Here is a 23,562-nt window from a genome sequence, read left to right on the forward strand (position 1 = left end):
GCCACAACGTGTGGTTAAAATTTATGGTTTACACGATACTCCGATGGATCTGAACAAAGGAATCCGTCTGGTAGTTTGCACACTAACAGACTTTCAACATTCGTGCACTCGATTGTAATTTTGACAAATTGGAAGCAAATTTATTCTAGTTTTTTAAAATATTTTTTTTAGGAGCCCTTCGCAACATGGACCTCCACCCGACTTTTCATCTGAATTTTTCCTTCTCGTCATCGCGACCACCATTAGTTCTTTGCTTGTTGTGTGTATTTGCTTGTCTTCTGTAATTTTGCAAGGTTTCATGGGATATGGGTCGGGAACTAAGTCGCTAGGGCTCGAATAAAGTAATGACTGAGTTTCCTCGATGTCCCACTATAACATCTATATTGGTGACGTCATCAAGTATCCAGAAAGGGTTATGCCCCGGACTGTTGTGTCTAAAGACAATAAGCTTCGCGTACCGCCCCTTTGGTTATTTCGAATTAGACCCATTAAGTTTGTTTGAGCCATTTCTCTGGACTCTTGTTTCTGGACAAGGAGCGAACAAAGCAGTTTTGTATCTGGAAAGTGATTAGAAATGTAATTATCGGAAGTTGCAGTTTTTTCCATTTCAGTCGAGAGGAGCTTTATTAAAATTTTTGTAGCGATTATCGGATGTCCTGGAGTGTTCAGTAAACCAAATCACTAGCAATCACTATGCAAATTACTGATACACATCCACCCACACGCATCACACTTATGCTAATTTCAAAATATTGAATATTGACAGAAATCGACAGTGTTTCCGGACCAAACTTTATTCCGCATGGTTAGAAAACATTGGAAACGTAAATACCTAAAATGCACGGGAACAGTTTAAGCATTAGTGCATGGAGTTATGGTGCGTAATAAGTGCGATGGCTTCTTCCATGTTATATCGACGCCACCAGGTATGTACAGAGTTTTAAAAAACGCTAAGTAATGTTGGTAGTTTTGTATGCATTGCCTAGTGATCAAATACTTATGGAACAGAGTAAGTCAATTTCTTGAAGTGCTTGAATAAAAGGGGGTTGTCCTGAGCTCGATTCTTTAAGCAAATAATTTCTAATAACAAGAACTTGAACTGTATCGGTCGTAAACTGTCGTTGTTCTCTATCTAAGAACAGTTTATTCATTATGAGAATGTGAACTGAGTACGCCAAGTCAGGCCAAGTCATTGGTCCACGTTTTCGTCTAATTTCTTTCAAGTCAAACATGTCCTATTTTACTGCAATTTAGTCTCTTTCGTACGATGAAATTGGTGAGTATGCTACACACTGATTCGAACACTTAAATGTTTTAGTATTTTTTGACAATATTGTCTACCTTCGGCAATTTATTTGTTACCTTGAGGCATGAACGTATGATCAATCAACCTAAAAATAGCACACAACGCTCGTTTTCAATAATTTATCTCAGGAGATGTAAACCGTTTCGTACCTTTCCAGTTTGAGGAATAGTTCTTGTGAAGCATTCTTTCTTGGACAAGCGTGTGCTTTTTTCCTTTTCTCATGTCACCACTCATTAAACAATGTAAAATAAGTGAAATTCTACGAGTGCCCTGATTGATCAAAAAACCTATCGTTTATTTCACGGTTTAACTCGCAGAAATTTAATGTTTTTTCTATAAAAGCTTGGGAAGGCACTTTCTATTGGTCAATAGTCTTTTGACTATTCAACTTTCTTTTCTACCCAGCATTTTAACATGAATAAAATATCTTTCCTGTGAGCGTTACAGCGGAACAGCTGCAGAAACTGAGGCAAATGACTAGTATAAATCTCTAATATTCTAAGGAAGCATGATGCTGTCAGGCTCCTCGTGGCCTATGTGCTGTTGTTTGAAGGTTGTCTTGCTTTCTAGTTCTTCTAGTTTCTAGCTATGGGTTTCCTTGAACGCCAGTCCTGGCTTAAACACCCTCAGTGCACTGTATCGGGAGTTTGTCTAAGAAAGTTATAACAAGCACATCAGATAACGACACAGGACATAAAATGTAATGTTTGCAAGATTTTAGGGGGTACTTTTCAAATATGAATGATGATTTTTGTTTTATTTTGAAAGTATTTGTGAAACAATTGTCCATGGCTAACCAGACAGGGTGAGAGGGGGGGTTAGAAGGGCTGCTGCTCGTAACGTCAGTATTTTCGAAATTTGCTATGGAAATTAGCCTCTTCATCAACGACAATATGAAAATTAAGCGACTATCGGACCGACTGACCAACATGAACACAACTTGATTAACAATGACGTGTTTTGAGGAGTCTGAATTAAGGAAATTGATCGTATTACCGATTATGGCGTCAACTGCGTCAAAGATATGTATAACACTAATTATTTACAGGAACTTTCAGGTAGAACTCGTCAGCATATGCCCAATTTTAATGTGATAGAAATGTTACGAAGTTAATTTTGATTATTCAGCGTTGCTTTGTTTACTTGATTGTTTGTTTGATTTTAAAAATGCGATGATGCAAATCTTTGAGCGCATAGCATTAGGTAGAGGCAACCTATCTCGTTTAAAGATTATATAAATGTTTAATAAGACATAAGTTCACATTAACGAACTTGAGGCATAATGTTGAACAAATAAGCTGGAAAAATAAAATATTGGACAGAAGCTGAGTTTCAGACAGCATAGAAAATTTCGTTGCGACATGACATCGTTTAAAGACGTTCGAGCTTTACTTCCACTCTGCTCAAGCTGATATACTCTGAAGTCCACTAAAAGTATATTTTCTGGTCAAGTCACATAGAGACAGAACGTTAAAACTAATTTCAATCTCAAACAGCAATTTACAGCAAAAAGACAAGGTAATGTATTTCTTTTAGCAAAATATTGAACAACAGGACATTGAAGGCTATGATGCCCCAGCTTTCATTGCAGATCTGGCCATATTGAATTTACTGGAAAAAATGCAACATCATACGCCCATTTATAGACTAGTCGCTTTGGAGGCGAGGAATCAACTACGTAAATTTATTATGAATTAAATATGTGGTTAAAACTCTTATGTTGTGAACTTACACCGGTGGAATCACGATACATAATTGTCATGTTACCGCAACTTTTGTTGAGTGAGCTATACCAAGAAGGAGGTTTGATGGAAACTTTTCTGACAACAGTTTGAGTCTATCCCCGCAAAGTGAAAGCAGACATTGGAATCTTAGAAATGTCGCAATTTGCCAACAGAGTTCACGCGTTCATCAAAAGCAGGCTTGACTACTGTAATGGTTTATTGTACGGTGCTCCTGAGTATCTAATTAAGAAACTTCAAAGAGTCATGAATGCCAGTGCTCGATTGGTTTACTGTGCACCTAAGTATTGTCACGTTACTCCTTTGCTAAGAGAACTCCACTGGCTACCAGTGCGCTTGCACGTAGATTTTAAGATTCTCCTTGTTACATTTAAGATTCTTCACGGTGTTGCGCCTAGCTATCTTAAGGCCTATTTACACGGTACGACTTTGTCGCATGCGACAAGCTTACGACAGGCCTACGACATGACTTAGGACAATTTACACGCGCACGACATTTTCACCTACGACATGCCAAAATCGCGTGCAATTCCACTCGTTTCGGCCGCGGTCATTGTTTCAATAATTTGCAAGAGAAGGAAAAGAACCTCTTCCTCGCTCCACAGTGATATCATATTCTCTGTTTCCTCATCTGAGAATGTATTTTTCCCTTTGGAAGCAGTCTTGGACTTTCCGGAGGCGACTTCCTCCGCCATTTTGACGCAAGAAAATTTCACCTTCCTCCCCTACTCAGTAGAAATTTGTCACAAAATACGTCATTTTCTATCAATTTCGGCTACGATTGTCGCAGCGTTTTAAAACGTGTTTTAAAATCCTACGACATTTTTCGTGACGTGCACGACAGTCGTAAGCGAGTGGTAGGTTTGATTTACACGATACAATTCGTGTCGTAGGCCTGTCGTAAGCTTGTCGCATGCGACAAAGTCGTGCCGTGTAAATAGGCCTTTAAGGATCTTGTCTCTGTCTTACCGGTCTCACGTTACCAACTACGCCGTAACAATAATGGTATATTGTTAGAAAGACCTCAGCTAAAAACGAAGAAGACCTTGGGAGATCGCGCGTTATCGATGGCTGCCCCCTTTTTATGGAACAGTCTTCCTCTGCCAATTAGACAGGAAACATCAATCGACTCTTTTAAACGCTCTGTTAAAACATATTTATTTAAAAAGGCTTTTAGTTAGATTATTTATTTATTTGTTTTTTATTTTTATTATTTTTATTTTTTTAATATTGTAATGTTAATATTGTAATATTGTAATTTTACCGAGTAATTTTACTGGTTTTAATTTAGTTTAATAATAATATTGTAATGCGCTTTTGAGTATTTTTATAGAAAAAGCGCAATATAAGTATTAAATATTGTTATTATTATTATTATTATTACTATGCAAATATTCTCGTTCCCATTCCTTTGCGCGCGTTACAAGCATGCGCAATCATTTTGCTGCTGTGTCCTTTGCTACTATTTCACAATAGTCATGTGCAGCTTCTCGACCGTTTTGTGAACAGAGTTCCGGTGGAAGAAATCGCGCGATCGGTCGTGGATACTTTTGCTCCTTCATGTCACGACTAAACTTATTTTTTTAACGTTACACTACTGTAATAGACATAGAAAATCACTGTACACTGGATAGCTTCTTTTTATAGGAGAAGTTTGCTGGATATATCAGTTTCTAACGGCGCTACCAGCTTTGATAATGCTCTTTTCTAACAAAGCACGGCAAGTATTGTGAAAGTCATGATATTATCATGGTGAGCCGGACGGTCTGGCAAAAGGGCGAAGGAAAATAAAAAAGAAAGAAATTGTGTTTATAGCAGAAGGAAGGATAAGTTATATCAAGAGGTATTGAACCGAACGTTGTTTACCAAGGAATAATTTACATTTACATTTTATTAGAAAAAGTAGAATTAAAAATCCCTGATCAACAAAATGAGCCATGTTTCTTTAGAAACCATTACTTGGATGAAGTTGAGTTATTTAGCCGATGTTATGCCAAAGGTGATAGGCATAAAGGTTTTAATTCGGAGCGGTTAAGTTCAGCTGTCTGTTATTTTATTCATACAAAGATATATCATCGGTTTTATGAATTAAATCAAAATATTCATAAGAATGTGCACAAAGTAAATAACCATTTATCAAATTGAAAAAAAATTTAGTTTTTTTTTTTAGTTTTTTCCTTGTGCGTTAATTTGTTTAACTGATAAGTACGTGGCGAACGGGATCAACTTTTAAATGTTAATTTACAAGCCACGCTATGAGTATCCACTGATATTGGATTCTCCCACGCTGGTATCCCTTGTCCAAGAATTACAAATACATGGGAGGTATTGAGTATTGATTATATGTAGGGCATGCTGATGGTACTTTGAGTTTATAGATAGTTTTTTAATTGGAATTAGCTCATGGAATTGCTTTAGACACCTTTAATTGATAGACTCCTTCGTTTCAGTGGCATCGAAACCGCTCGTTTGGTGGAGACTCATATTCAAACCTACCTGGTAACTTTACAAGGTATTTAGACTTTCTATCTTGCATGCTTAAAACTAAAACATTGCTTTGACAAAGAATTACCTCCGATGATATTGCTGTGATCGTCGTTTTCCACCGCGGCAACCTTTCCTCTGCGAGTGAACCGCCACACAGCTGATTCCAGGGAGTACTGCAAAACTGAGTGAACAATACATGTCGTCACCATCATCATAAAACAAAAAGCGTAATCCATTTGATATTCCTGTTCCTTTATTTTTTTAACAAAACTTAGATGAATCAACGTTAGAACTTATAATAACTAATTCAACCGCGATTTGCTCTTGTAAACAGAATCATTGATCCATGAACGATGAAAATTAAGAAGGAACGCATAAAAAATCAGAGAGAAATTGAGAAAATTTTCAAAATGAGCTGTGAGAAGGAAGCACCACTAAAAGATTTACAATTCAATTCACGTCAAATTTTTTGCAAAGCTTTCTTTAGGCATGTGCGTACAACTTGGACTTTTAAACGGCAAAGAAGTTCGTCGACTTCTAGATCGTCTAGAAGCGAGTTAAAGACATTAGATGCTTTCTCATATCCTTGAAGGGTTAACTGTCACAAAGACAGGCTGTTCCACTATTTACCAATCTGTACATTCGAGCAGACATGACGCTCATATATCAATTAAACACCATCTACCCGGCAAAAAGAGGATAATTGCTCAGATATAAGATATTACAAAGAGCAGATATTTTACCTGAAATCACAATTTACAATTAAAGTTGAAGAAGAAAAAATTATTTAAAATATTTGCCTCAAGCATCGTGTCATATAAGCATAACCTATTCATATTGTTTATTTTAGCTCATAAATTACATAAAAGACTCTCCATCGACAGATAATATTTTCAGAATACTGAAGCAATATGAAAATGAAGAGATTTTACCCTTAACCGTCTTTATGCCTCGGTGGGAGTATCAGTTAGCTTGTGCGTCCAAGAATTAAACGATTTCACCACTCGGTGTATTTTTTTTCATATATATCTATTAGCTTACTTTATTCAGGCTAATACTGAACCACAGATGGTCACATTCCCCACCTGATCATGAGTAACCGGAAAAAAAGTACATACAACAGTCCATCGATGAAGGAAATAAAATGTATAATTATAAGAAAAGCAGCCCAGGAACAGTTTACTTATCATGAGTATGTGAACTGAATAATGTGCGAATACGTATGTCAAGTTTATACAAGTACACCGGACAAATAAGTTCATGCTAAACGAAGTATTATCAACAAACGTTGCACTGAATAGATAGACCGAGTAGGAGGGGTTAAGTTCAAGTACACTTTGGGCACAACTGTGAAAAAAAAATTAACAATTAGAACGGAATACGGAACAAAATCCAGGTGAACTGTTGTTGGCTTATTTATCAGAAAATGGTTTTCTATACATATCAACAACGCACGCCTCTCTTTTTGTACTAACTACGCGTCACTTTTATTCAAAGAAATTAACTGACAAAAAGACGACAAAGTTTTTCAAGTACTATTTGGTATTGCATACATACACATCAACAAAAATGTATCTGTCTTTGAAGGTTATTAGCCTTTAAAACGTAGTACTTCCGCCTTTGCTCGGCATCAGCGTTTCCATACAACTAAAGACAGCTATACGTATGTGCTCATCATGCCAAAAGTACATGAAAAACTACGTATTGTTCATGAAAGGAACGAATTTTAAAGCAAAATGCAAACGTCTTAAAGAGAACAAACTTGTCAGCTGTTTTTTGAGTTCTACCTAAGAAGACGATTTTCTTTATGGATTAGTAAATCAACTGACCAAAGATTGCTTTTCTTTTCCCCTTATTTACATTGTCCCTCGACAGCATTAAGTCGCAGCCACTGAGCCACAGAGACTTAACTATAAAGTCTAAACTTTATAATCGACCTTAGTCACCGTAGAGTCTCTGTGGCTCAGTGTTAGGGCATCGGGGCGCGAAATCCGAAGGTCTGAGATTCTATTCCTCATGGGGACTCAGAATTTTTCTTTGTCTCACGCTTGTGACAAGACGAAAAAAATATTTCTCTATTTCTTTACTGAGCTCAAAACTTACCATCTCTCTTATTCTATTTACGACTCATAAAGCCAATGTAGTATTATCAACTGAGTTGATAACATAAATTGGCCATCATACAGAGTTGAAAAGTTGAAATTTCGAGCGTTAGCCCTTCGTCGGAGCGATCGGAGGAATTGTGGATTTAAATGCAGAATATGGAGCTACGCTATTGGTAGGAATATGGTAACGAGAAAACAAGAATAAATTAGTTGAATGAAAAGCGCTCGTTGATACCGTGAGGATTAAGATTGCCGATTTGAAAGATAAATTTTTGTTCTAGAGTTTCGCAGCTTTCCGAACTTTCTAGATGTAGGGAAAGAAATCGGAATCGGTCGTCTTCCTGTTTCACCGATGTATAATTTTTTGGAATACGTGCAAGTTATGCAGTGGATCCCTTGGTTCCGACATTTTCCCTACGTTATGAATGAAAGGACAAGTTTTGCATCATGAATGAGCGCATTAAAAAGTTTCAGGTTGCTCATTGGTTTGAAATGAACTTCTGACCGAAGAATTGCCTATCGTTCAAAGATTACATAAATGTTTAGCAAGACATAAATTTACATCAACGAATTCTGTTCCATGAACACCAAGTATTAGGAAAAAAAGAGCGCAGAGGCATAATGTTGAACAAATCGGCTGGAAAAATAAAATATTGGGCAAAAGCTGGTTTTCATAGACAGCATAGAAAATTTCGTTGCGACATGATATTGTTTCGAGACGTTCGAGCCTTACTTCCACTCGGCTCATACTATATACTCCGAAGTCCACTGAAAGTATTCGTACGGGTAAAATCACATAAAGATAGAACGTTATAGCTAGTTTCAATCTCAAACAGCAGTTTACTACACAAAGACAAGCTGATGTATTTCTTTCAGCAAAATATTGAACAACGGCATATTGAAAGTCATGATGCCACGCATTCGCTGCAGCGATGGCCATACTGAATTTATTTGCAAAAATGCAACATCACATGCACATTTACAGACAAGTCGCCTTAGAGGGGAAAAATTTTGATAAAAAAAAGTTTGAATACCTTTGAAAAATCAAGTTTGTAAATTTCCGTAGAGTATGTGGTAAAACTCCAATGTTGAGACCTTACACGGGTAAATTACGATACATAACTTACATCTGTTACCGTAACTTTAGTTGAGTGAGATATCTTCGATCGCGTAAATTGAATCAAAATGTTTATAAGAGTCTGCATAAAGTAAATAATGATTTCTGAGATTGAAAGTAAATTTTGATTCCTTGTTAATTTTGTTCCTTTTGTTCTGTTTTTTTTTTTGGATTGATGAGAAAGACGCTAATATCTCTTGTCCAAGCACTATTGATACTTAGAAGATTGCGTATTAAAGTGTTACTAGAAGTATTGGGAATCTGCAGCGCATGCTGATGGTACTTTGACTTTTTAAATTATTTCGAAATCGGAGTTAACTTGAAAATTACCTTAGACACCTTCGTTTCATTCATATCGAACTTGCTCGTTTAATGGAGTCAAGGCCAATATTTACACCTACCGAGCGCTTCTATGAAACATTTAGACTTTCCACCTCGCACGCTAAAAACTGAGACATTGCTTTGACCAAGATACCTTCGATGATATAACTATGATCTTCATTTGCTATCCTTCCTCTGTGAGTGAACCGCCTCACAGCTGCTTTCAGGGAGTACTGCAAAACTGAGTAAACAAAACATGTCCCCACCATCATCATAAACAAAAACGCGTAATCCATTTGATATTCCTGTTTCGTCATCTGAGATGAATCCACGTCTGAACTGAGGACGATAAACGAGGTATTGTCAACGAACGATGCTCTAAATGGGAAGACCGAGTAGAAGGGGTTAGGTTCGGGTGCACTTTGGGCACAGCTGTGAAGAAAAACGTATCACCTAGCCCGTGACACAGCGCAATCCAGAACTGCTGTTGGTTTACGACTGTGACTGTCGTGATTGAAACCAACTTGCTTGTGTCAACACTTTGCTTATCGTGCTAATGATATGCAAATGCATGCTAAACACTGACCCAGAACTTATTCCACGTGGAAATTCGCCACGGAAATACTTAAAATTCGTATTACTGCAATAATACTGCGTAATATGCGTGATGGCCTCTACCATTTCTTATCGACGCCACCAGGTGTGTGCAGAGTTTGAAAAAATCCTAAATAACGCTGGTGGTTTAGTTTTGCATGCATTATCTAGTGACCAAATACTTATATGCAAGACAGCGTAAGTTAATTTCTTGAAGTGCTTGAATAAAAAGGGGTTGTCCTGAGCTCTATTCTTAGAGAAAATAACTTCTAATAACAAGAACTTGAAATGTATTGGTAGTAAACTGTCGTTGTTCTCTATCCAAGAACAGTTTACTTGTTATGAGAATGTGAACTGAATAATGTCCGAATATGTTTTTCAAGTTTGTGCAAGTACGCCGGAGAAAAAAAAAGGATTTCAATTTAGCTCATGTTCAATGAAGTATTGTCAACGAACGATGCTCTAGATGGAAAGACCGAGTACAAGGGGCTAAGTTCGAGTGCACTTTGGGCACAAATGTGAAGAAAAACGTACCACTTAGACCGGGACATGGAACAAAATCCAGAACAACTGCTTTTAACTTACATCTTAGAAAATGTTTTCTGTACATATTAAAAACGCACGCCTCTCTTTTTCCAACAAACTATGCTCGCTTTTATTCAAAAAGATCACCTAACTACAATTTGGTATGTGTCGTGCATAAACGGATGACAAAGTTTTTAATTACTATTTGGTACCTTGAATAAGAGAGATGGTAAGTTTTGAGCTCGGTAAAGAAATAAAGAAAGATGTTAATCGTCTCGTCAGGAGCGTGGGAGAGGAATTGAACCTTAGACCTTCGGATTCCGCGCTCCGATGTTGATGTCGTTGAGTTCGACCTAAGGAGATGGTTTTCTTTAGAGATCAGTAAATCGCCTGACCAAAGACCGCTTTTCTTCTCCCCTAGTTTACCATGTCCCTCGACAACAGTAAGTCGCAATTTGGTTTGTATTGTATAAAAGTATACGAGAAATCATCTCGCTGCTTGCCTTGATTTCATTTCATTGTTCACTAACAATAGTTAAGAAGTTAAATAGTTGTAAGCCTAAAAAAAAAAAATGGATTTAAAATTAGCTCACGTTGAAAGAATACTGTCATTCCACGGGAAACTAAAGCGAAACACTGAGATTCAAAACAGTTAGGAAGTGCACTGTATGTCAGCCAAGCGTGAGTTAAACGGCTTTAAAGTTGCCTTTCTTTCCGCTTTTTTTCATGTCAACCATGTCCCTTGTCGGCATGTTGCTGTGATCGTCGTTTTCTATTGCGGCAGCCCTTACTCTGCGAGTGAACCGCATCACAGCTGATTCCAAAGAGTATTGATTTGTTAATTGATTAAATCTCAATTGATTAAATAAATCAAACACTTGCGGACATACGTGCAGGTTTACAATACAATAGAAGAGGAGTTACCTAAAAAGTATAACTTTCTTTACAAACATTAAACTAAATAAAGTTAAAAAGAAATTTATTAACAAAGCAGCGCTCAAAGCGCTCTGTGCGAATACGTCGTAGCATATAGTCATGACCACTTTGACGTAAAGATTGATAGGTACGTTTGTTTGGTAGAAGATCTGTTAAACAATGTGTATATGTAGCTGTGATTTTTTTCCATAGTTGTTTATCCCTAGTTTGAATTACATCACTGATGAATATGCGGTCCTTGGTGTAGCCATATTTCCATGCTCGTTTGCAGAATTTATCGATCTTAGAGAGGTATTTACCACCATAAAATCGAGAGCTTTATTAAATTCGAAAGAATACACCTTAACAAAGTCTGCGTCTTTATCCAACCAGTTTAACCAATAATGTTGACATTAAAGAAGGGCCATTGTGGTATTATGTCCCTACTTATAAGCAAACTGGTTAAGCCCAATGGATGACTGCAGGGTAGTAGATATTTCTTGTTTATAAACAAGCCTTTCCAAAATTCTCATAATTATGTTTGTAAGTGATATGGGTCTCAATTAACCATACATTCGCTTAATGGGGATACCTTAAGAATAGGTGTAACATTAGCCAATTTCCATAGACGTGGAACTTTTTGCTGTTTAATTGAGTTATTGAAGATCTTCGTTATTATAGGTGCTAGTTAATCAGCATAGTCACGCCAGAGCCAATAAAGAATCTCATCAGGCCCAGAAGCTGTACGTTTCTGGTGCCTCAGGAGATTCCAAACTAAAAGAATGGTTACCTCGGGGACATGTAGACCGTCTGGTATCCTTAGGGCCTCTGGCGCCTCATATGCATCATCAGTGTTAGTAGATTGAAAATTTACGTTAATATCATCCGGATTTATTACTTTGCCAACTAAGGTACCCTGAGTTTTCCTACCAGTGATTCTTTGGACTGTGTCCCTCCATCGCTTAGATCCCCTGTTTTCATCACGGACAGCATTTATTTGATTTTTGCGAATAACACTTGCGAATCAGGTCGTTGATTTTTCCTTGGCGAGTGGCTCTCTGAGTACAGCAAAACTGAGCAAACATTACGTGTCGTTACCATCATAAGCCCACAAAAAAATGGATTTAAAAGAGCTCACGCTAAACGAAGTACTGTCTTCCGAGGGGAACTGAATCGCTAATCATATAGAGGAGTCCGTGAGTAAGTCAATCCAGTGGGACTTTTATCTTTCTGTCCGCTTTTGTGTGGCGGCATTTTACTGCAACTTAGTCTGTTTCGTCCAATGAAATAGGTGACCTATGCTACACAGTGATTCAAGCACTTAAATGTTTTTGCATTTTTTGACAATATTGTCTACCTTCGGCAATTGTTTTGTTAAATTAACTCATGAACGCATGATCAATCAACTGCGAAACGCATCGTGTGGAGAAATGGACTTTAAAATAGCTCATTGCGCTAGATTTCAATAATTTACCAGATGAGATGAAAACCGTTTAAGTACCTTTTCATTTCACGCCCTATTTGTTGTTGCGCCCTCATTAGACAATATAAAATAACTGAGACTGCTCGAACGCCCTGATTGATCAAAAAACCTATCGTTTATTACACCGGCAAACCCATTGAAATTTGAAGTTTATTCCATAAAAGCTATGGATAACACCAACAATCCGCATGTCTTATTATGCCTCAAAGCGATCGAAAGTACAGTCTATTGCTTAATTGTGACGTGGTTATTGGTATGTTACATACTATCAAACAATCAGGATTAACATCAAAAAGGGAAACTACAGTATAAACATTTAGAGAGACAAACTCGAAAAAAAGTGTATAACATAATGTAGAAATAACATTTGTAGAGTGCAGAATAGATCGAAGAAGCGCAAGCCATATAAGTAGATTTTAGTCATCATGTGACAATGCAACTTTGTCTTCTACCCAGCATTTCAACAGGAATAAAATGTCTTTCTCGTAAGCGTTAAAGCGGAACAGCTTTAGAAACTAGGGCAAATGACTAGCATAATTCGCTAATGTTGTAAGCGTGATGTTCTCAGGCTCCACGTGGCCTCCATGCTGTTGTAATATGACGACTTGCTTAGCGACGATGTGTTTAAAGGAGTCTGAATCATGGAGATTGATCTTATTACTAATTATGGCTTCAATTGCTTCAAAATTATGTAAGATACTAATTATTTTCAAAAACTTTCAGATAGAATTCGTCAGTATATGCTTAAGTTTAAGCTGACAGAAATGTTACGGAGTTAAATCTAGATTACTCAGTGTTGCTTTGTTTAATTGATTGATTGATTGATTGATTTGATAAATACAATGAGGCAAATCTTTGAGGGCATAGCATCAGAAAGAAGCAACCTTTCTCGTTTAAAGATTATATAATTGTTTAGTAAGACATAAGTTTACATCAAGGAATTCACACCAGACGTTATAAAGAGAAGAGCACAGAGGTATAATGTTGAACAAATCGGCTGAAAAAAAATCGGGCAAAAGCTGGTGTTTATAAAGAGCGTAGAAAATTTCGTTACGGACATGACATTGTTTAAAGTCGTTCGAGCTTTACTTCCACTCGGCTCATACTTATATACTCTGAAGTCCACTGAAAGTGTATTGTGCGGTAAAATCACATAAAGATAGAACGTTAAAGCTAATATCAATCTCAAACAGCAATTTACTGCACAAAGACGAGCTGATGTAATTTTTTTAGCGAAATATTGAACAACAGGATGTTAAGAGCCATGATGCCCACACTTTCATTACAGCGCTGGCCATATTGAATTTACAAGGTTTGAATATCTTTGAGGGATCAACTTCGTAAATGCATTTTGAAGTAAGTATGTGGTAGAACTCCAATGTTGTGACCTTACAAGGGTGAAATCACGATACATAATTCACATCTGTTACCGCAACTTAAGTTGACTGAGAGGTTCGACAGAAATTTTTCTGAAAACGGTTTGTGTGAAAGCAGACACTGGGAATTTTAAAAATGTCGCAATTTTCCACAAGAATGTTACTTTACACATATTGTCGTTCCCATTCCTTTGCGCGCGTCACCAGAATGCGCGTGCGTATTACCGCTGTGTCCCAAGGAATGATCACAAGATAATCTTGAGCAAGATTCTCGACAGTTTGATATCAGAGTTACGGTGAAATCGCACGATTGATCATAGACGTTTGTGCTCCTTCATATCACGACCAAACCTATGATTTTTCTAACGTTACACTTCTGAAATAGACATAGAAAATCGCTGTATACTCGATAGTTTCTCTTAATAGGGAAAGTTTGCTGGAGATATCAATTTCTAGCGGCGTTACTAGCTTTGAATATGCTCTTTTGTAACAAATTATCGCAACTATAATGAACGTCATGAAATTATTATGGTGAGCCGAACTGAGAGGTAATGGGGCGAAGGAAAAAAGTAGAAATAAATAGTGTTTATAGCACAAGGACCGATAAGTTAATATCAGAAGGTATTGGACCGAACGATGTTTACCGAGAAATAATTATCATTAACGTTTGTTGGTGACTTTGAAATATTTAGTCAATGTTATGCTTAAGGTATCCAGGGTAATGTTGATAATTGGCACGGCAGTTTTAATTCAGTGCGATTAATTTCAGCACGGTCTGTCATTCTATTCATATAAAATATATCATCGATTGTGTAAATTTCATTTTAAAGTAATGATAAGAGAGAACATAACGTAAATAATCATTTATCAAATTAAAAAATAAATCGATCCCCTGTTAATTTTGGTCCTTCTGTACTAATTTTTTTAATTGATAAGTACGTGGCGGACGAGATCAACTCTAATAGAATATCAATTTACAACCCACGCTACTTGTATCCATATTGGATTCTCCGACGCGGTTTTTCCTTGTCCATGCATTACAAATACCAAGGACGTTGCATGTTCAAGTTTTACTGGATGTATTGAGCATAAGTAGGGAATGCTGATGGTACTTTGAGTTTCTAGATTATTTCTGAATTGGAATTAGCTCACTGGAAGTGCTTTAGACACCTTCGATTAATAGACACCTTCCTTTCAGTCGAATTCACGAACCCGCTCGTTTGGTGGAGCCTAATATTTGAACTTACCTGGCGACTCTATAAGGTGTTTAGACTTTCTACCTCGCGTGCTTAAAACTAAAACGTTGCTTTGATAAAGCTTTACCTTCGATGATATTGTAGCGATCCTCGTTTTCCACCGCGGTAACCCTTCCTCTGCAAGGGAATCGTCTCACAGCTAATTTTAGGAAGTATTCATAAACTGCGTAAACTATACATATCGTCATCATCATCATCACAACCAAAAAGCGTAATTCGATTGACATTCCTGTTCCTTCATCTTTGTTAACAAAACTTAGGTGAATCTACTTTAGAACTGATGACAATACAGCGCTGATTTGCACTTGCATTTAAACAGTCATTGATCCATAAAAATTAGAAAGCAAATTATCGATTACTCGGTTTTATATACATGTTTACAGCACAGAATGTCTCCCCAAAATAATGCACCGTCTGGTCAGGCAGCCAGTATTCTAATTTTTACTTTTAATATTTTCATTGTTGTAATTTATTTTTGAGCAAGAGTGAGTACAAATAAGGATTGATTGCTTGATTGATTGATTCTGAGGATCTCGTATCGTGAATCAGCGGTCATTTTGCTGAATTTGTCTTTAAAAGTTAGAAAAACTTTCTGCTATTTTTGATTTTGAGAAAATCGCGTGGAGTGGAAAACAAAATCAAACTGTGGTTTCCCGTATGTCAAAATGTTAAAATAAGCTGTGAGAACGAAGCACCAAAAATATCCACAATGAAGTATGGAAGTCAAATTTTCACCAATTTAGACGTTTGAAAAATGCCAATGGATGATACACAGCAAAGAAAGCCGTCGACATTTAGATTGTCCAGAAACAGGTAAAGAGATTAGGTGAACTCTCTTATCCTTGAGTTCCTCACTATCAACCGTCACAAAGACACACCTGTTCATCGACGAAAACGTTTTCAAAATTCTGAAGCAAACTGAAATGAGTATATTTTCCATCCAACCTCCTTTTTTCCCCAATGGGTTATCAGTTAGCTTATGTATCCCATCGCCCAGACTGCCGCGACACATCCGGGACCTTTGCCAATAACGCTAAATTTGAATTCTCGCAATTGAAAAAATGCGAAACAATAAAGAAAATGGCCAAAAACGAGGATTAAGAGATTTTCCACATCTTTGTTTTTTTCTACACCTAATACCTTACTCTTATTCGGGCTAATGCTGAAAGACAGGTGGACAAGTTCACCATTTGATCATGAGTAACTGAATAGAGAAAAGCAGACACTGCAGTCCATTTGTTACGTGGTTTTTGCCTGTTCAATGTTACTTTTGATGAGAGAATTTACAGTGCAAACGTACCGAAATATTCAACAACAATTCTTAATTTTGTTTTTGATTTTTTTGTTTTTTATCAAATTAAAATTGTTATAACCAAACTTTTTTTTTCGTTTCAGCCGAGGGAAGGTTCGTCTGAGAAACGGGAACGATCCAAAAGTGGAAGCGAAGCTATACATTGGGCATTAGTTGCAAACAGGAGCCCATAATGGGCTCCTGTTTGCAAAGGTTTACCATAAATAACTTTCCAGTCTATCTATCAAATTGCATCGTTAGTTCTTCAAAAGAATGGTTCTGTAAATACCTATTAAAAGGGAAGGATAATTACTCTAATGGCTGATACTCGATATCGTCAACTAATGAATAGCAAGACTGATTAAACAAGTCCGAATATATGAATTATATGTATAGCTTCTGTACATCAAGAAAGCCATGTAATCAGTGGTCGTCGCAACTAACATTATTGAACAATTGCAGTCTCGTTACCAGACCTTTCACGGCCAAGCGGTCGTAAAGATCCTACATTTCATAACACGATAGGATCTGGGTACGAGATTAGAAAAGTTATTGAACTATAGAGATGCCTCCAATTTTTTCATATGATTTTCCTCGTCAGTACTTTCATTGCTTCCCACGCTGCTGAATTCAATTTTAAAATTCAAGTGTCACTCAAGGAATCTGCCTACAGCTTTAAGACGGTCAGACTTTGGCCAAAAAGGGCTTTTTATTTATTTTGACTTGTACCTAAGTCTTTACTTTTGCGGAATGAGACAAAAACGTGCTTAACAGCTTTGTCTCCAGGGTCCAACCTTACCTACATACATACATACATGCATACATGCATGCATACACACATACATACATGCATACATACATACAAACTTTAATGGAACTCCCTTCAACAGGGCTTTTCAGTCACAATAAACTAACTAAACTTATTTACAATAACAATAAAATTATAAACTAACAATTATTTCTTATAAAGCATATTTTTAAAAAGAGTCTTCTTAAAACTATCAATTTCTTTCACATTCTTAATATTCTCAGTTAGCGCATTCCATTCCCTTGGGCCCCGGTAGTAAAACCTTCTTTGTTCTGTTGACAGTCTACATCGGGGAACCACAAAACTATTATATTACATTCCTTTGTATTCCTATCGTGGACTGCTGAACGTTTAATAAAATATTTAATTAAATAATCTGGAGCCAGACCATTAACACATTTAAATGCTAAAATCCAGTCATTAAATAAAATTTTCTCTGTAACATCTAACCATCCAAATGATCTCCGACCCTGAGAGATATGGTCAAACTTCCTTAACCCTAATACAACTCTGGCTGCAAAATTCTGGTAGTTTAAGGTAGTTTGTGTAGATTACGTTTAGATGTGTTCCCCCCCACTGAGGAACAATAAAACAATTTACTGAAAACAAAGCTATTTATAAGCAATAAAAGTGTTTTCTTGTCTAAGAGATGTTTAATTCTTCTAATGTGTACTAACTGGTTCATGCAATTAGAGGCTGTCTTAGCGATGTGTACGTCACAGGTAAGATATTGGTCAATATATGCCCCTAGATCCTTCGCAAACGGAACTGGTGAGACAGTTTTGCCTAACAAAGATAATGAAATAGGAGGAAGCCTCTTAATAAGTTGTGCTGAGCCAACAACCACTAATTTTTGTCTTGTCAGGGTTTATAAGCAGAGCATTTGTTGCGCACCATTTAGTAATATTCCTAAGATCTTGGTTTACGACTGCCATAACACTTGATGAAACAACCTAGAGGTATTTAATTTAAGTTTATGGATCAATATAAATAAACTACGTCATCAGTTAAAGAGGGAGACGAAACAATCACTGAATTTTCAGCTCATTTTCATCTACTCCGTGTTGTATCTCATTGAAATGTATCACTCCTACCCATTCCAACTCATTCCTTTTCAGTTTCGAAACAGCATATTCTAGAAAAAAAAACTATTCTCATTGAATTCTATATATATCCTAATTTAATGTAAAATAGTCGCCTTCTGTCTGGAAACTGTCTTCGAATGACTGATGTTAGCAGAGACAAAAGAAGGGGTTTTTCCCTTGTGAGAATGAAACGGTTTACTTCCTACAGTCCATTTGGTTAATCATACATTGCACACTTCATTTTCTTCGTTATATCTTAGTTTATGACGATAACAGCTTAATTTCAAGTATTTCATCAGCGTATATCTTTGTAAATGAGATCTGTATATTTTTCATCATTATCATAATTTGCCCTCAAGCTTATTTAACCGCATCCACTGCGCAAGAAATGTCTATCACGTGCAAGCGCTTCAAAGGCCATTTTAAGAGCATTCATCCGAAAAAGACGCTGATCCAGCACGGCTGATACACAATAGAAATGCTAAAATGTCACCTATGTTTATGTGGTTTGAACACGCAAACATGTTTTGCTTCAAAGTGCGGAAATGCTTCAGTTCTTATCTAGCATCAAAGGTGCTTTCCTTCATACATTTAACAAATGAATTAGAAACTAGAATAGTCTATATCTAGATAAAGCCCCGTGGATCTGAAAATGCGACCAGAGTTATTCATAGTTCCAAAAGTGATAAAGCAACTTAGACTGTCTTAAAACTTAATTGCTGTGCTTGCCCGCCCAGTATGACGTAAATTAGTTTTTGGGGTTTAGTTGTTCGTGGTGGTCATATGATGCTATTATTTCTTTGATAAAGAAAGAATGCGTATTTTTTAGCCTTTCAAGAAAGAACCACAGGAAGCATTCTTTCCTTTGAACAAATCTATTGCTGCTAGCTTCTCTTGGACCTCTTTCACACAACGCAGCATGAATTTAAAAGTTTGTCTTTATTTCTAAGGTTAGGCACACTGTTCACAGTAATTTGCCCACTGAAAAGGAGCCCTATGACAACGATTTTCAAAGTGCGTAACTTTGAAAAACCCTGGCTTTTCCTTGTAGTGTGGATTAAAAACATTTCAACACGGAATTTTTCAAACAATGAGTCATTGCTCTTTGAAATTACTTTCGGAACAATTAGGCCCTTTTGACACGAAGATTTACTCAAGTGTCTCCTCCTCTAGTGATCATTACAGTGTTGACGAAAACATTCTGCTATGCATTCACAGTAAAATCTACCTTTTAAGTTTTCACTGTCATTAAAGTCTATCTGTCGAAAGTATAGAATGTTTGCTAGATGATTCTTAAATCTAAAATCAGAGACAAAAAACCCACTTGAACTCATGTTAACGGCTGTTTTAACTCTGTGTTTTCACCATCATCTGCAAAACAATCTCTAGTCAACGATGAAAGCGTGACAGCTGAACACAGCTTAAAAGCGGTGACAGTTTAATTTGCTAACAAAGTCAGATTTCGAAGACAACACAAACCACTGGTACAAAATGGCGGATACGAACGAGTGGAACATAAGGATCGTGCCTGGGTACGAAAAGAGTCCGCTTGCCGTCATGCGTGCGGCTCAATGACAAAGATGATATAACAGACAAATGGCTTATAATGGGGATGCATAGGAAGCGGGAGAAAAAAAGGGTCATCAAAGGAATGAATGGAACGCCCTGACATGCATGCTCTCCATTTTCCCTTTCGTTTATCTTTCAGTTAGGTTTTTTTGGCTGAGATGATTATTCACCAAAGGATTTCGCGGTGACTTTGGCACAAAAAGTACCACTTTTGGTTACAGAAATGGTCAAGCCACTAAAAGCGGTTTGATGACCCAAAGATGTGGACAAGCCATATCATTTCATGTCAATACCTTGTCCGAAGCAACTGCCATCGTGGTATTGTAACCACGTTAAACTACCATTTGTGAGAGCTGTATGTTGTGCGTTTAAGACGGTGTCTTACAGCGAGAGCTGAGCCTAAGTACGAAATAGTACAGACGCTGGTCTTCTCTAGTTTCAAGTTACCCATCATGGTCTTTATCTGTAGAGAAAAGGGGACGTGCCCGTATGTCATGACATGGGGAGTTGCTTATCAACTATGGCGCATTTCGCGTGGTTATTTTAGCTGCCAGTACCTTGTTTTAATTTTCTAACAGTTGACAGAAGGAACTTAAAGCCAGTAAGTCTGAGAAACTAAGGGAAAAGCGACAAAAACCTTCTGTTTGAGAACTTTGAAGTCAATCACAAACGAAACCAATCTTCGTTCGTATCGTTATGTTTAGAAGCTTGAAGTGCTTAAAGCTGCGCCTCAAACAACTTTCCCTCCTCTTTTGGTACTTCTCAACGCGCACTTTGAGCATGAAAAAAGTCCATAATTTCATTTCATATGTACATTAAGTCATCTTGCAGTGATTAAAAAGGTACTTGTTTCTTGGATCAGAAGAATCAAGACCGCGTCTCTCAGCAATTTTCCTAGAAACAACGTAAATTTACCCGAACTGAAGATTTGCGGGAGGGATGGCTCGACTGCATTTTTGACAGGGCTGCTTTTACATGTGATCCCCACGGCAACTGGGAGAGGATGAGCAAATCGGGTCAATAACGCCACCTTGCTCGGTTTCAGCAGTTAGCATCTGAGTTTAGCATTTATGTCATCTTCCTTTTGTTGTATGCTTTGCTTCTGTGTTTTTACTGTTTCAAATTATCTTCTTGACTGTGGAAGGAAATTTTTGTATCGATAAATCTTTCTTTGTGGCCTGGCAAAGTCATCGTGTCATATGTAACTGTGTTTAGGAGGCTTAACCCTTCAACTCTCATGAGTGACCAAAACAGAATCTCCCCTCACAACATCAATGCAATATCAATGCCTTCGTTAAGGGACGGACTATATTTGACGCAACCCGAACAATAAGTGATGTAATGGATTTTACGAAAGCAAAAGACTACAAAGGTATTATCACTGCTATAGATTTTGAGAAAGCCTTTGACTCCATAAATTGGAATTTTCTATCAAAATCACTGGAATCGTTTGGTTTTGGAGAGTCTTTCAGGGGCATGGATTAAAAAGTTCTACAGTAACATATCAAGCTCTGTGACAAATAATGGTTTTTCAACTCCCTCTTTTAACCTCAAAAGGGGTGTCCGCCAAGGCGATCCACTATCGCCATCCCTCTTTATCATAGTGCTTGAACTACTTGCTATCTCTGTGCGAAATAACAATCAAATAAGAGGTATTAACGTAGATGGAAATGAACTGAAATTAGTTATATTTGCAGATGATATGACATCATTTGTCCGTGACAAGCAGTCACACCTCGCCCTATTCAATACCATTAACCTTTTTAGCATATACTCAGGCTTTTGTATAAATCACGACTAAACGGAAATTCTTTTGCTTGGTAATATGGAAATAAAAGCCTCGGAACTAGGTGTAAAGGAGATAAGTAAGGTGGTTAAAATCCACTTCACCCATAATCCATCTTTGTTTTACAAAATGAATTTTGAAACTATCGAGAAATCCCTGAGAGAATCTGTGAAAGGCTGGAGTTGGAGAGGTCTTACTTTGTTAGGAAAAATACAAGTAATCAAGTCATTGGCTATACCAAAAATTTTGTATCGAGCATCTCTTATTTCAACCAAGAAAGACTTCATTAAAAAAATCAATAATCTACTATATTCATTCGTTTGGAAGGGCAAGGACAAAGTTAAGCGAAATGCACTGATAAACTCCCTCGAAAAAGGGGGGTTAAAAATGCCCGACATCGAGTCCATGATTAAAACTCAAAGAGTACTCTGTATTAAGAAATTTCTAGAAACCAGCTCAGCTGGGTGGAAATTTTTCTTGGAGTCTTACCTCAAAAAGGTAGGAGGTAAATTTTTGTTCCAATGTAACTTTGATTTTACAAAGTTACCAATAGCTCTTCCAGACTTCTACAAAGAATGCATTTCAACTTGGTCTTCTTTGAACGAGGACAACCCTTCCTCGCTTTCAGATATAGTAAATCAGGTCTTATGGAACAACAGGTTTATATGCATTGATTCCAGATCAGTTTATAGTAAAAAGCTTTTTGACGCAGGATTAATAAAAATTGGCAACCTCTATGATGAAAATGGCGAGCTTAAATTGGATAAGGAGCCATGGCGTTCATCTCTCTCACCGGTCGATCGCTTCCTAATTTTCCGTGTCCTCAATGCTTCCCACAAGAGTGGCGTAGAGAATTGAAACTAAATAGGACTTCTATCTACGGAAACACACAATACCAAAATCTAAGTAATTTCTCCCTGTGGTTGATGGTGAACAGAAGACTTTACAGAAGCTTTATTCAAAATCATTGCACTAGATTTTCGTCTCTAAGATATCTAGTATACCAACTGCAATGAGAAATACGACAAAGCACTTAATACAGACACTTTTTATCTTGATTGGGAGAATATTTATTTACTGCCTTTTAACACAACTTTGCATACCAAACTAAAGGAGTTTCAATATAAAATACTAAATAGAATCTTATACACAACTGTTATGTTGTTTAAATTTAAGAAAGTAGACTCCCCATTGTGTTATTTTGCGAAAAGGAGTTAGAGACTTTAGAACATTTGTCATTTTATTGTCCAAGAGTGCATGCTTTCTGGGATGAAGTCACTGACATGTTAAACTCACAGGGCATTACTTTGAAGTCTCCTGATATTAAAGATATTGTTTTTGGTTTTTTTGACGCGCCTAATCATGAAAATGACGGAATCCTTCTTAATTATTGTACTCGAAGGTAAATATTTTATTTATCGCACCAAGCTAAATAAGACTTCTCGATCCTTTAAATCCTTTTTCGAAAGAATTAAGAGTACGCTTCAAATAGAACGTTTTATAGCCACAAAGAATAATAAACTTGAGATCCATTACAACAAATGGAAACCCCTCCTTCAACTGATAGAACAATAGCTGAACTAATTTATATTTATATCAATACGCGATGCCTCTTTTTTTTTTTTCTTTCTTTGTTTTCTTTTATTCTCGTAGTACAGTGTGGTGGTATATTCGCTGGGTAATAGGGTAGTGTAATGTAAATTTATGCAGGTAGAAATTTGTGATGAATCTTGCGTACTTGTAAAAACTGTAAAAACCCAAAAACAATAAAATACAAAAAAAAAAATCAATGCAAT

At 36.9% G+C, this 23,562-nt stretch overlaps 2 long non-coding RNA genes across 2 annotated transcripts; one reads left to right on the plus strand and one right to left on the minus strand.

The window, feature by feature from the left end:
* The first annotated feature begins 776 nt into the window (after window positions 1-776).
* LOC136282062 (uncharacterized) lies at window positions 777-17,927 on the plus strand. Its single transcript, XR_010718070.1, has 3 exons — window positions 777-926; window positions 5,499-5,560; window positions 16,623-17,927. It is a non-coding gene; the product is annotated as an uncharacterized lncRNA (long non-coding RNA).
* On the minus strand, window positions 1,741-15,391 carry LOC136282063 (uncharacterized). Its single transcript, XR_010718071.1, has 3 exons — window positions 15,295-15,391; window positions 5,621-5,716; window positions 1,741-1,957 (listed from the first exon to the last, which is right to left on the minus strand). It is a non-coding gene; the product is annotated as an uncharacterized lncRNA (long non-coding RNA).
* Window positions 17,928-23,562: the final 5,635 nt, after the last annotated feature.

This window comes from Pocillopora verrucosa, chromosome 6 (genome assembly GCF_036669915.1).
Source record: "Pocillopora verrucosa isolate sample1 chromosome 6, ASM3666991v2, whole genome shotgun sequence".
In the NCBI taxonomy this organism is placed as follows: domain Eukaryota; kingdom Metazoa; phylum Cnidaria; class Anthozoa; order Scleractinia; family Pocilloporidae; genus Pocillopora; species Pocillopora verrucosa.